The sequence below is a fragment of the Habropoda laboriosa genome, unplaced genomic scaffold (assembly GCF_001263275.1).
Source record: "Habropoda laboriosa isolate 0110345459 unplaced genomic scaffold, ASM126327v1 scaffold80, whole genome shotgun sequence".
NCBI lineage: Eukaryota > Metazoa > Arthropoda > Insecta > Hymenoptera > Apidae > Habropoda > Habropoda laboriosa.
Window position 1 is genome coordinate 206,402 of NW_017100193.1, and position 15,256 is coordinate 221,657.

Genomic DNA, 15,256 nt, shown 5'->3' on the forward strand with positions numbered 1-15,256 from the left:
TTATTCAAATTTTCTTATATTCTAGAATCGAAAAAGATACGAATTCGCGATTTTTCTTTTGATTCTTTCAATTTCCAAAAATTTGTTAAAACATTACATATTATTATTTATACATTTTTGCAAGTTTCTTTGACAAATAAGTACGTTTCAACGATCTTATTACTTTCTCGTTGTGAAATCAAGTTCGGAGGATTAAAAATCAGGTTGACCCTTGGTCGTAAATTTAAAATAGCCATAGTGAAGGTGAAATTATTATTTTAAATAAATGTTTCTATACGAATTAAGAATCTATTCAACGTTTGTTTGTTGCAATACCGTGAAATAAATTGTATTATATATTTTCTCAGTTTAGACTGAATTTAAAGTTCGTAAGGATTAGAAATCAGGTTGACCTGTGGTCGTAGATTAAAAATAGCCATGGTGAAGGTAAAATTATTACGTTAAATAATTGTTTTTATACGAATTAAATATTTATTCAACGTTTATTTGTTGCAATACCGTGAAATAAATTGTATTATATATTTTTTCTGTTTACACTAAATTTAAAGTTCTGTTTACATGTTATAACAATTAGAATGTAGACGTTTTGCCGTTTCACGGTTTTTCCTCTGTTAATTATGTGTTTATAAATCATTTCAAACTAAAGCAGCACCATGCCCACCCTTAATTAAACCGTCTCAGTAGTTTACCGTAATTAATAATCTATTTTCGGAATTTATACGAGAATTTTTGAATTTTAGTAAATACTAGAGTCAGTGCATCGCGTATTGAAATAATAGCTTCATCCCTAGTTCGTTTATTATTGAATATTCTTACGCGTTTAACTTATACTTCTCCCCAATTCTCGTCGCGTATTTTATTCAAATTTTCTTGTATTCTAGAATCGAAAAAGATATGAATTCGCGTTTTTTCTTTTGATTCTTTCAATTTTTCAATTGCATTACGCATTATTGCAATAATTTCTATCGTTACATTTAATTCTAATTGTTTAGCAGCTTTTCTGCTGCTATCGACCCTACTTTTTACTGACACTTGTGGAATCGACCCTACATTTTACTGACACTTGTCGAACCGACCCTACATTTTACTGACACTTGTCGAATCGCCTCTACATTTTACTGACACTTGTCGAATCGCCTCTACATTTTACTGACACTTGTCGAATCGACCCTACATTTTACTGACACTTGTGGAATCGACCCTACATTTTTTTTTTACGTGGAGGTAGGCCGACTCTATGTGATAAACAATTGGCAACCAAACGGTGGCTCTTCCTCTACATTCGAGGGACAATGTGTACAGGTATTTAATGTAATTTCTTAGCAATTTGTTTTTGTAATTCATCCAAAGCAATATATTATGAAATTAAATTAATCACTCAATAAGTATTAACATTAGATTGTTTCCTCGACATGGCCATGGTGGTCATCAGTGACTGGAGTGCCTCAAATGTTTAGAATAATTAAAATAAAATAAATGTTGTCAACTAAAAATTTTGAACGTCATAGCTAGCTAGACATTATTTTCAATTGAAAAAAAAAAATTATAAAGCATAATACTATAATCCTATGCTTAAAATGTATTTTCTTGTGGCCGCCTGACAGCAACCTGTAAATCTGACATGACAGTGAACGTGTTAATAAGTAAATGTTGTTCAAATTATATCGTGTTTGATATCATTTTCATCAGAAAAATCTCACCAACATGTTAAAAAAAATTCCAGATGAAAAAAAGTAAAATTAAAGAAATTATATTTTTCTATTATGATTTGTCGAGCCGTGTAATCTCGTAAAGGAAATCGACTGGTGTAGCGTTACACGCTTGACTGACTGCGAGCCAGATAACATGGGCGCTGCAATGATGCAAACCTAGGCGTAGGACCATCTATACTGTCACTTGTAGAATCCAAACTTACTGACTCTAGTAGAGAATTTACAGTATAGCTTTTGCATGTATAATTATCTTAATACCAATGTTTAATGCTAATGGATTACGTGTTACGATTCCTGCGAATGGGCACACGAAAATTGCAACGATGGACAGAGCACAGCTAAAGGCTATTTCTGCGACTTTTGTAAAAAGTAAGTAACGTTCGTGATTGCCCCACGACAGTTAGGAAATCACGAACAGCAACGGTTTGGCTTTCCTATTAAAAATCGGTTTTACTTTCAAATTCTGTTAAAGTTGATCATAAAAATATACAAACAGATAATACGTGTTTGTATATGAACGATAAAAATGTTATTACCTTTGTAGTATTTCGTTTCATTCAATTTTTTCCTTAGGTGTTCGTAATTCCCCTACTCTCCCCTACTTAAGCGAGACATACACTACCGGCCAAAAGTTTCGAATCACCTCCCACTTTTCATCAATATTATATCAGCTGCTAATTTTTTATAGATTTGAAATTTATCTCAATCCTGCTTTTATCAATTTATCTCATATCAATTGATTCGAATGATAAAAAATTCTCAAAGTCGCTGACTTTTTTCTGGAAACTTTTGTGTAAATTGCAATACTCGGTGATTACAAACTTTTGGCCGGTAGTGTATAACGTCTCATACGCGAAAGGGTTAACGAAGAGGAGGCACTCGTCGTGTCATCGCACTGAATCTTGCAAATGAACTCTACCTCGCGCACCACGTTCCATTCGAAAAATCAATTAATTTTTTGCCCGAGAAAGACTCCGCGTCTCGGTTATTTCTCAGCATTTCACGAACGATGATACTCGCGAGAGGGAAAGAAGAGGAGGAAAAAGGAGAAGTAGTCGCGGAGATAAGGGGGTATTTTCGGGTGGTCGAGGGAAAACGACGGGGGAAAATTCAGTCCGGCGAGCTAGGACTTCCCGGGGAACTGGCTCGTCGGAACAAAACCGTGCCATTGTTTCCCTCTAACAAGCACGGACAGCTACGTTCTGGCCTTCGTGCTCGAATCGAGCGATGGTATCGCGCGTGACCCCGCGTTCAAACGTAAACGGAGAGATTTCAAGTGGCCTGGCGTCGGAGGGAAGCAAAGAAGACATGGCGCGGAGAGGAATGAAGAGGAGAAGGGGGGAAAAAACGAACAAGCAGCAAGTTCGTCGTGCAAAAAATTCCGCGCGCGCGTACGACGAGCGGAAATCCTTATGGAAACGTCTAAACGGAAGTGAAGAACTCCGCTTGATACACTGTACCAGGTGAGATTATGTTAATCCTTGCGTGTCCTCTCGACTTTAACCGAACTGACGGACATACATACGTCATTCTGAAAAATTGATCCGGTAATAATCGACTAGGGAAGGTGTGGGATATAAAGTGCCAAAAAAAAAAAAAAAAAAGAAAATATATGGCAAAAAAAAAAAAAAAAGAAACGGGAAAAAAAAGTTGGAACCACTTGCTGCTGGCGCTACACCGAGGAGTAACATCTTTCACGGAGGATATTTCCGTTTATTATTCATGATGGCCCGCTGGCAACGGTTCTCCGTTGATTTAGACCGTTTCCACGGGAGGAAAGCTCCCGTTCTCATGAGAGCTCCTCTCGCGTCGTTCTAGACCCCCGTCGTTGTTGCGTAATTGAATTAGGAATGAATTGAAAGCGAAATCGAAAGCATCGTTTGTGTGCAAATCACCGCGAGAAATCACATGCTCCGTACGATCGCCACATACATAGAGTCCGCCTTTGCGAAACTATTTCGAAAGGGGTTGAAACGTGTGTATTAAAGTCCGCGATCGGAATTCTGTTCTGTCGTCGGTTTTCAGCATTTTCATAAATCACAGCTAATTTCAAGCGTACGCTCATTGTCCCGTGATAAAGTGTATCTTTGGCATCTCTCTATCTCTGCGCGCGCTCGGCGCAAGTTAAGTGAACCAGCAGCGCAGGGAACAATAACTCGTCTCTACTTTATATGGAATTGCTTAATAGAAAGAAGAAGAAAAAAGGAACTTGAACAATTGAGAGAATATATAAATTGTTGAGTAAACGAGGAGTAGTAATTACTGTAATACCTGTACGTTGAAAATGCTACGGTTAGAGATAATCGTTTCTTTACCATCCTTTTTCTGTTCTTTGTTTTTCTTCTTTCTTTTTTTTTTTTTTCAACGAAAGAGCCGCAAGTTTTCGACGAATCCGATATTTGCAAAGGGATCGGAGCGTGCATATGCGTTATACCTAGCAGTGTTCCATAGAGTGAGAGTAAGATTCCTCTTGGAGAGGAATATTCGTGGTCGATCGATCGAGGCGAGGAAACTCGAGGGAGTGAGTTATCTCGGGCTATCTCGCTCGCTGAGCGATCGTCTTTTGGTTCGGCTAACGCGGCAGCGCCGCGGCGAAACCGGAAATTACGTCTGGGCTTCCATCTCCGGTGTTGCGCGGAGAGTCTTGCCGGAATTCTCCGTGAGAAAACGCGGCGCGAGCAGAGGCGTCGCTTTCGAGCAGTTATTAAACTTCCAGGCCTCCACCACCGCCACCCCTCCCCCCTTCCTCTTCCTTTTGCTCCGTTGTTGTAATGACGAAACGAGATTGGGGGAGGGAAAGGGGTGAGACAGAAGGAGAGACAGACAGAGAGAGGGAGAGACACGAGAGTGCTCTATCGGTTTTCGTCGATTAAGCGGTTGCATCTGGCTCGAGTTCGACCCCGAAAACACTATGGAAATTCGACGACTCCGCGTTAAAATGGAAATAAAATGGTTGATGTACCTACTTACCGAGAATTTTTCCTGGGAAGACGTGAAATTTTTTTTCAACCCTTTGATTGCTGTTTGCGCCTGTAGACGGTTTGAAAATTTGTTCGCATTGCGTTGCTGATGCCCTGTGACGCACTTCCACCCTAACTTAACACTAAAACTACCGACCGGGTCGAAATGACCCATTAGCGACTTTCCAAATGTGAATTTTTATGCAAGTAAACCGTGATTGGAAAATTCGATTCATACCGATACAAACGGAAGCATACATGTAGAATATAAATTCGGAAAGTTACAAGCGATAATACTTACCAATATAGAACATTCACGTTTTTTTCGAAAGTTGCTAATGGGTCATTTTGACCCGGTCGGTAGTTTTAGTGTTAATAAAATTAATTTCGCAGAACAGAAGATTCTGAGACTGTAGTTGAATATCTATCATCCGCCACGCGCCGTACGTATGTAATATTGTTTATGTAGTAACTAATAATTAGTTACCTACTACAAGCTGTCACACTGAAAGGGCTAAGGAAGTACAAATGGAAATTAAATGAAAATTTTGTTTGTAAGAAAGTAACACACATTCGTTGATGAAAAAAGTCAACATTGGAAACTGTTCGTTATCGTGGAAACGAGGTTCTAGCGAACATTGTTCGGAAAGATAAGTAAACGGAAAGGATAAGTTAATTTTTCATTTTAGACCAGTGGTTCTCAAACTTTTTTCTCTGGCGGCACACTGAAATCGTTAAACAAAATTCACGACACCCCTATTACTATTATTATCTTTTTTATGCTTTCTACAGTTAGTAAAGATATGAAGGATGAGACGTACACTACCGGCCAAAAGTTTGGAATCACCTCCTAATTTTCATCAGAACTGAATCTGATACTAATTTTTCATGGACTTGATATTGATATTGTGGAGATTCGATTGATTCGAATGATACGAAATTCGGTAAAAGATTCTTAAAGACGGTGACCTTTTTCTGGGAATTTTTGTGTAACTTGCAATGCACAGTGATTCCAAACTTTTGGCCGGTAGTGTATTTGAAAGAAATAAAAGTTATTTAAAACAAACGTTATTATAAAGTATAAATATTTGGCTTTTTACATATAGACAATTCAAAATTTCGCGGCACCCAGTTTTAGAACCACTGCTTTAGACGATAACTGAATCGTTTCCTTTAGCTGTAGAAAAGATGAGACCGACTTTTGGAACTATTTCTATTCTATCCAAATTTCGAACAAATCTGACGATTATTTCTTACGTTTGCAATGTAACTCTTGAAATGTTTCCCTTAAAAAAAAGAGGAGGCAGATGATTTTTTGTAAATGCTACCCCCTAACGAGTACGAAACGAGGGATTATTTGAGTTTCGAGGGAGGATTTGGTCCTGGTCCGCGAGTCGCTATCGATTTTTGTAATCTAGTCTGTTAGAGAGGAGGGGGTTGTCTCGTCGGTGACGTCACTGGGTCATACATCAACTCGTTATCAGCTCGCTTCCCTTCCTTCTTCGAAGGGAGGCCTGGAGAGACTGGAAAATGGAGAAAGAGTGGACCCAGGGAGCATTGTTCGGTTCCCTAATCCGAAACCAGTGTATTAACCTGTTAACCAGGGTGATAAGTTCACGTTTCGTGAAAATTTCAACCCTTTCAGTTTAGCGAACCGAAAACTATCAACGTAGTCGATGAATTTACGTACACTGCCGTTTGTAAGTATCAAGACACCTATTACACTTAGTACAGAAAGTATTATACCATTTAAATTACATTTCATCGTCCAAGTTAGTGTCATATCGTTCCCTTAACACTGCAACTATTTAGACATATTGAACTGATTAGTGAATCGAACGAGTTCATTAGCGAGTTTTAGCATTCAACGCGGAGTTGCTTTGAAACTTGTTCCCTTTTAATATTTCCAACTACCTACTGCTATAGAACACAGCTGCAAGGAAAATATGACTTTTGATGCACCATTGAATTTAAAAAAAAAATTAGGGAAGAAGGTGCAAGGAAAAAAGCAAAATTTAATTATTGCCTTTCTTTCAGAACCTAGGAATGGATTTATGAATGAAGTAGGTATGAATTATCTAGTGATGATATTAAAATGACGATAAATCAGTACAAACCTGTGTGTTCGTTACACTACAAGATTCCAAATTGAATAATTTTCTTTTTTGATCTTAATCATTTTCTCACGAATGTTTCGATTTAGTTCACTATTCGCTAAGTGTCGTAATACTTCTGATACGCGTATGTATTATGCCCAACAAACGTAATTATTCCAATTGTAGCCTGTTACAAAAAGGAGCAGCATATTAAACACACTTGCCAAACATTTAATTTCAGATATTGACTGTCGAATATTTTCTCGTGTTAGGTAGGTATTTCATTTAACACTAGAACTACCAGCCGTGTCAAAATGATCTATTAGCGACTTTCGAAAAGTGGATTTTTATGTAAGTAAAACATGATTGAAAAGTTAGATTCGTATGCAGAAAATAAATTCGAAAAGTTACAAATAACGGCACTTACCCGTAACGAACATTCGCATATTTTCGAAAGTTGCTAATGGGTCATTTGGACTCGGCCGGTAGTTTCAGCGTTGAATCCCTTGCAAGAATCAGTTGTCGTACTGAGAAGAAAGGAAATAATTCTCAGTCGTGAATCGAGTGCCAGTGATAATACCAATTAAATCGTCTCTATTTATAATGCTTCTTGAAAACACTATCTTCAATTTCATCGTTGCTCTAACAGCATTAGAAAGACGAATTAACCGTAGAGATTGCAGCTAGAGCCCTTTCGGATAGATGAAGTCCCCGGTTAACAGGTTAAAGGGCAAACTAAGCGTTTCCAAGGGAGAAGAGGCCGGTTCTAATTTTATTGCGGCAGATCGAATCGGACGTTGCATCCCAGCCCTCGCCGCTTGTCAATCCTCCCCCAGGAAAAGGCTGCGACGAGGGGGAGGACGAAACGGAAGCCGAAGGCGGTCGGTATCTGACGAGATAAGGGCGCAATCTCTGCTCCCTGTCTACCTCCCTTCCTCCCAAGAGAGATCAAATTTTCCCCCACTCTACGCTACCCTTTTCTCCTTCAACGAATCCTTCAGTCTCTCCTCCGAGTACGGGGTTCTTCCTACGGAAAAGGGATCTCGGCGCAGAAACAATGTCTTCCTATTTTCAAATATTCCAAACGAAAGTGACAAATTTTTCTTCACCTATTTAACATTCTTTCTCAGCTATCCTTCGAAATTTTACCCGGAGAAAAATGATCCCGGCGTTGGAAGAATCCTCCGTGGAAAACCTCGAAACGAAATCCTCCGTTCGGAGTCTATCTAACTAAAGAATTGCTCCCAACGTTCCTCGCGTCTTTTTTCTCTCGTCGTTGGAGAATTTCTTCGAATGCGAAAAAAAAAAAAATGGAAAAATAAAAAATGTGGAAACAGAGGAAAGAACCTCCCTCTCCCTGGTTGTTCGGTGTATCCAGAGCGAGGGTGGAAGAACCCGCGGCGCAGAAGGGGTCGAAAGAGACAGAGTGAGGGAGAGAGGGGGTGGGAGGGAGGGACGGTTGCCAAGCAACGACGAGAGGGGCGCCTGGCAGTATAGATCGCTATCCAGCCCAGCTCCTCAGGGGCGGGCTGCGAGGGTGGAAGAGGCGAAACCACCCCCGTTGCCAAGATGGCTTTATTACCCTCCGCTGAGGACTCGCCACCGCCGCGATCTCTCGCTGCACTAACTCGCTCTCCCCGCTAGAGGAAATGACTCTCGACTTCCTATTTTCCCACTCTCTCTACACACGTACCCTCATCACCTATACGCTTCGATTTACAGTCTTTGTCGATAGGTACATGTTTCTTTCCAGGCTCTCACAGGTCACGAAAGTCCACGTAGGCAGTAGTAGGTACACGCGTGGAATTTTATGGTGACATAATCTGTTAATAGGGTAGGTACTGGAGCGGATAAGAAGAAATTTGAATTAGTTGTGAAGAAAGCGAGACTGAACTTTAACCGTTTGAGTGCCACGAGCCTTTCTTATTTCCCGATCGAAAATTAGATAGCGCTCGTCATATTCCGTGTCCAAAAATGCCAAAGAGCGCGATAGCGCTTGTTATATTCCGCGTCCAATAATGCCAAAGAGCGCGATTGCGCTGTTTTCAGCTGACATGTAATAAATATTAATATTAATTTTATCTTTTTTTACTTAAGACTCGAGGGTAACCGTAAAGTCGTGCATCGAAAAAAATCTGTGATTATGGGCTTCGCAGCCTAGAGCGCTGGCGCTTTTAGGACAGGATAGAAGAAGCGCGATCGCGCCGCTTGGCACTCAAACGGTGAAAAAATGAAGACGTGCTCAACGTGTAGGTATATATACGCTACCGGCCAGAAATTTGGAATCACTTGTCAATTTACACCTTTCTGCCTTATCTTTCTCGCGTCAGGATATCAACCCTTCAGCAACGGCGTCTCACAGCTGATCTACTCTTTATTTATAAAGTTATCAATCAGCTGATTACCTGCCCCGACATTCTATCAGAATTACAATTCCACGTCCCCACCTCTCCCCCAAGAATACATACCATATTCTACGCAAAGACTCACCGGACTCTTTATGGGAAATTTAACTCCTTAAATCGCTTATGCACCAACGCGAACAAATTTTGCAATAATCTTAATTTTCTCGGGATTTCTTATCTATCGTTTAAACACTCTGTTCTAACTAATTCTGTTATTTTTCTGTTTTCTCATTTTATTCTATTTTATTTCGTTTACTTTTCTTTCTCTTTTTCTCTTCTTTGATTTTCTTCTTTATTTTGTACTGTACGTTATACTACCGCTCTGTGTGAACTTCAACGCCTGTATACTAAAGGGTTCTCAAACCCGTTGATTAACAATCAAATAAATAAATAAAATATTGAATCCATTTCGATTAATGTAAATTATAAAAAATTCGTTAAAAAGTTCTCAAAGTCGCTGACTTTTTTCTGGAAACTTTTGTGTAACTTGCAATGCACAGTGATTACAAACATTTGGCCGGTAGTGTTGTTCGTAGGTATTAGGGTACTCGTTATGTTCGCATGAAAAGTATCGTACGATTTCTACGACAATGTTTAGGAGGTTTGATCTAAAAAAAATACACGGATTGTTCGCGTATCTTGATATCTCGCGAGTGAAGAGACGACGTAAGTGGCTGATGACATAATGTACAGTTATTATTGTTGTGATTATACCCTATAAAAGAGAAGTGTGCTTTACTTACGTCTAGAGCACTTAGAACATATTTTGTAACGAATGAAGTTTACGTAAAATAGTGAATAATACTTCGGTGAGAAATTGGGATAATTGCTGCTTTCAAATATTTTTATAATCTTGAATTTATCAATATTCCGAATTTTATAAGTAATTACGTTCATATCGTTCCATGTAGCAACTTATTGTAATATTTTGGAATATTCAAAAAATTCTGGTCGGTTAAGTTGAACCAAGTGGACATTTCTATGTTTTCCGAGACTCTTTCCAAACGTTTTCTACGTTAGAGGTAGTAGCGAGTGTATACCTATAGCTTCTTCGAAGTTTTCTGCCTCCACGTCGATGTTTCGACTGCTAAAATTTACTCTGAAAATTTCTGTCTTCAAAAATTCGAAATTCTCCCATCCCTCCTTCGAAACAACTTTAGAATCTTCGGCTTCGAATTATATTTCTTCTATCTTCGTTTACAAGTGCGTGATTTTCGGAAAGTAATCTTTAAGTGTATCATAAAAATTCGTTCCACTCGAAAAAAAAGTTCCAAAATTGAAAACCATCGAGCCAACACTCAGAAAGACAAAAAGAAGCGATGAGAAATAAGAAAGAAATGTTTGATCCGTGAAAGTATTGAACCAAATTCTGAGAACAAAAAAGGACTACAAAAATAACTCGATTCGGTGTCTTCAGAATTGCAAAGGACATTGATAACGATATACACTAGCTACATGAAGCTATTTAAAAAAAAAGCCATTTTTATTCAGAGTAATTTTTTATCAACGAAGTTTTATGACACTAGTCCCGGTATATTTTTATCACACCTAGAATTACTTGTCATACTACGAGATTTCAGACTGAACAATTTTTCTCAGAAATTTAAGAATCTTGTCACGACTGTTCACGTTTGCTCCGCAGTAAGTGTCCTATTATCTACTTATAAACGCGAGACTACGTATTAATTTTTGCGTAAATAATAGAAATCGGGAAATGGATATTTCACGCGACTGAAAGAACGACGTCGATCGTGATCCATGGAAGAAAGTATTTCCAAGGTGGAAACGCATAGTATGGGGGTCAGTAAAATTTCCAAGGGTCTAGTTAACGCGACGGAGCTTCTTGTTTAGGCAGGAAGAACAGGATGGCGGAGTCAGGGGGCGATTTACTAAGATGAAAAGCCACCCCCGGCGTTGTCAGCGTTATCTAACGCAGACAGAGATTGCCCATTCCTTACAAAACCCTGCTGCTGCTGCTGCTAGTGCTGCTGCTGTGGGTGGAAAGCATCCGCCAGCGCGGAAAAGCCGCGGGAAAATCGATGCCTCTCGCGCTAAATCGGCCTGCAAATTTCCTAGCAAATGGCCACTGACGAGGCATTGCTGATTTCGATAACGATAGACACTTGAATGAAACGAAATTTCGAAGATGCTCGGTCAATTGTAAAAATCACTCTTCTTTTAGAAAATTAGCTTTAACAAGTCCGGGTGAAAGATGTTGGTAGGTGTATACCTGTAGGTAATAGGAAGAGTAAAGGTTGTTGGATGTTCCGTGATCTGTTTAAGCGTATCGATCCGCATGGATTTTAAGTGGAAACGTTGAAATAATGGAAAGTTATCGGGATAGGTTCGACAGCGAGCTTCCGGCCGATTCGTTCCCGCTATCGACTTCGTTTCTTCCGGGCAATTTAATTTGCTAGTGTCAGCGCGGTGCCGAAATTATCTACCCTCTCGGCCGTTATTATTAACGTTATTCGCAAAAACCTGCCCTCCAGGCCCGATCTCCTCTGTTTCTGCTCTCTGCTCTATCACCGGAGATATCGTCGAAACAATTTACACCCGGTAAACTTTTCGGAATTAAGGGAAAAGGACGGAATTAATTCGGTATTTATACGATACCATCTCCCCGCTAACGACTCGAACAATGGACAAACTTTCCCTCGTTACGACCAAACTGTACAGATTTTTTTTTCAATCTCGAGAAACGGAACCAGCCTTCGGGCTGTCGCACGTCATTCACCCCGGAGGAACGAAATTTTCACACCCTCTTGCTCGGGTTACAGACTATCCGGCGAATTAAACACGATACAACACAGGATGGTAATTAGAAGGTGTTTTATCAGTTTTCTTAATTAAGGTAATTGTTGAAAATTGAAGATATCAACTGGTATTCTCGTGTCTCTAAATGGTAGGTATCTACTTGAAGACGGAGAAACTAGAAAATAAGATCGAAGAAGAAAAGAAGGAGAAGGAGGAAGCTCGTAAAATTGAAGGAAAGATCGAGGAAATCGGTGGAACTCGTAAACCACGTGGTCCCTCGTAAACTTACCCCTTATCCCGAGGAAGGCCAGTTTGACGAGAGAGGAACAACCACCCCTGGTCCCTATTCCGCTGAAAACTCCGAAAAACCGCCGCTCCTCCGGGAGCCAGGGCTCGTAAAGCGCGTTTAATACTCCGAATTGCTACCATCGAGAGTCTCCAGTGAAGAAATCGATGCGGCAATTTCGGGAGAGGTGGGCCCACAGATCGGATAACCCTCTTTGCTACTCACAAACGCCGCGCCGGTTAGCCTCGCGCTATCACCGGAGATCTCGTGAAAACCCCGAATTTCAGCCTGACCATATATATATATATATATATACCTACGTGCGTACATACATGTCCCTCGTGATTTACATTTCGAAGAGGGAACGAAGAGGCGAAAACGACACCGTTTAACGCTGTGAATCGAGAGACAGAGCCGAACTGCGCCGAATACCTTGTAATTTTCCACTTTCTATTCGATCTGAGCTAATTAATTTACCGCCAATTAATTACCGACAATTGCTCCCGCTCTAATTACGCGCGCTCGATTAGAATCTGCGAAAGTTTACGGGCCGAGTCGAACGTCTCTCTCTCTCTCTCTCTCTCTCTCCCTCTCTCTCTGCTGATTTCTCCCTAATGATAGCCTAAACGCACGACGAATCTGTTTCTTTTGTGTACACATAATAATAACGATGATAATAACAGTAATAAGTATGGTCCGAGGAGGGGGACCGATCGAATTATCTTCACAGTCTCTGGCTTGCGTTAATTACCCGGCTAATTAAGAAACGAGCGGACCGTATTGGAACCGCTTTGACGGAAAGTGAGCGGAGGATGAACGGTTTTGGATGCCAGATCGATCAGATTAATCCTGGCGTATGCAAAGCGTGAGAATGATGGAGGACTCGAAATCCTATCGCAAATACCTATATCCTATTAGTCGGAGAGTTTGCACGACGCTAGGGTGAGAGGACGCGAAGTACGGGAGGAATTTTCGATGGAAGAAACTGCGGTGTATCGAGTTGAAATCGGGTCGAATAAAAGCGGCGCGTAGGTTCTGGAGCAGATGAAGGCAGCTTTGTGGCGCGATATCGCTAAGTGGAAATCAGTAGATGGGTGGCGCCTCCGCCCTTTAAGGGCTCCTCTCGCGCTCCTGGAATCGCGACGCCGCGGCGTGCCGCGCTACCGGGAATTTGTTAACTTCGTTCAAATATTGCCATCAACACCGAGCTCCATTGTCTCCGAGCCTAACCGGACGATTAACCCTGCCCCACTCCTGCTCCCCCCCCTGAGAACAGTGCCGCGTTTTCTTTGCCTCGCGCAAAAACCCGCTGCTAGAAGCTTCTCGAGAATGTGCTCGTAGAACAACTACGAGTTCTCCATTAGAAGTAACCGGGGAAATGTGAAGTGCAGAAGTATAATTGAGCTTGCAATATTCCGTCTGCAGTATTCCACTCTGATGATTGAACCTTTGCACCCTTAATTACTTCCTTAGATTTGCTCTCGGCTAAATCGTCTTAGGTGTACGAAGAGAAGTAGCTCGTGGTTATTTAGACATGTAGTTTTTATTTCTTTGTTTTTATATGTAAGTATCTGGTGACGTGGTGCAAAGGGTTAAGAATGATAATATTCCCATACAGAGCTTTACAGCTTTGCGTTTCCTTTTGATCATCATTTTTACGATTGTCAATTCACCATCTCGAATGGCCTGTTTGTTAATCGCGTAGAATCTCGACGTAAACTCGACTGGTTCGCAAATCCCACAATACATGTAGGGGATTTTTGTGTGGAGGGATAGTAAACTCGAACGGACTTTTGACTATAATATATTTATTAATAGTTTATATCGCTACGCTAGGGATGTCGCTCAATCAATCGCTGGATTCACACTGCCTTTCGCTCCCTCGCATTCGCCCTAATGTCATCTTGCATACATGCACACTTTTCGTTGGAAGAAAACACACACGCACTCACGCACTCCTCGCCTGATTACTAAAACTAAACATTCGTTCAATATCTTTCGCGCTATCCCAAACACTCGACCTGGCATGCCGGTCCTTACCGCTCACGCCATAGACCCTCACGCATTCACACAGACAACGCACTCACACTCGATCATCCCTACATACATGTATATTGTTTTTATTATATTATTTCGTTGTATCTGACTGATAATAACGTGAGAGAATGCAAGCGTGTTTGTCGTTATAGACTGTGACGACTTTTGTACGGATAGGTTTGTGAAAATCTGTGTATGATGTTATTGTAATTATTTCTTGTTATTTACTGTTTTCTTTTCCACACTTCTCTTCTATTACTGTCTTTTCTCTTTTTCTCTCCACAGAGTGTTTTCGAACCGATGGGGAATCTGCGTGAAAAGATAATTCGAAAATATAGTCGAACGTTATCTCGTAGGAAGCTTCGTCGATATTGAAGATCCATCGGGTTTTCCATTCCTGTTTTCCAACGTTCGAATGCAAAAATAATTCTCTCCTCCTTTTAAATTTTCTCGTACTCTCATTTCGTTGTTTATCCTTCGCTATCTAGTGCAGGCAGCTTGCAACGGTGTCTTTTAAGGCGCGTTTAGACCAAACGAGCATAAATGCTGTATATGCGAAGAATGTTTGAAAGTGGGGAGCGAACGAGTATTCGTTCGTTTGGTCTAAACGTACCTCGACGTTAGATTTGTTCAGAGACGAAGCTTCGCACGACAAAAAGTGTTACTCTACGTTTTTGAATTATTTCTCCATGCGGGTCCACCCCTTTTCGGATTGTACTGTATTTATGTAGGGACGTATAAGTGAAGGGGGGCCAAGCAAGGACACGAGAGAAATTTGGAGACCTCCTAAGAGGCGAGGAACGCCTAATGACAGTGAGACAAAGAGGCCTTAACAACATTGAGTGACGCAGGACACGAGCCCGCGGCGCTTCTTTCCTCCCTTAAGGGACGGGAAGCGGCGCACGGGACCACGCACGTCGTACGAGGAAGCTGCGGTTTTTTGCCACGACTGTAATTGAGCCTGTCTCGTCGAGCCACCGTCTCTAAATGAATTACGAGGCGC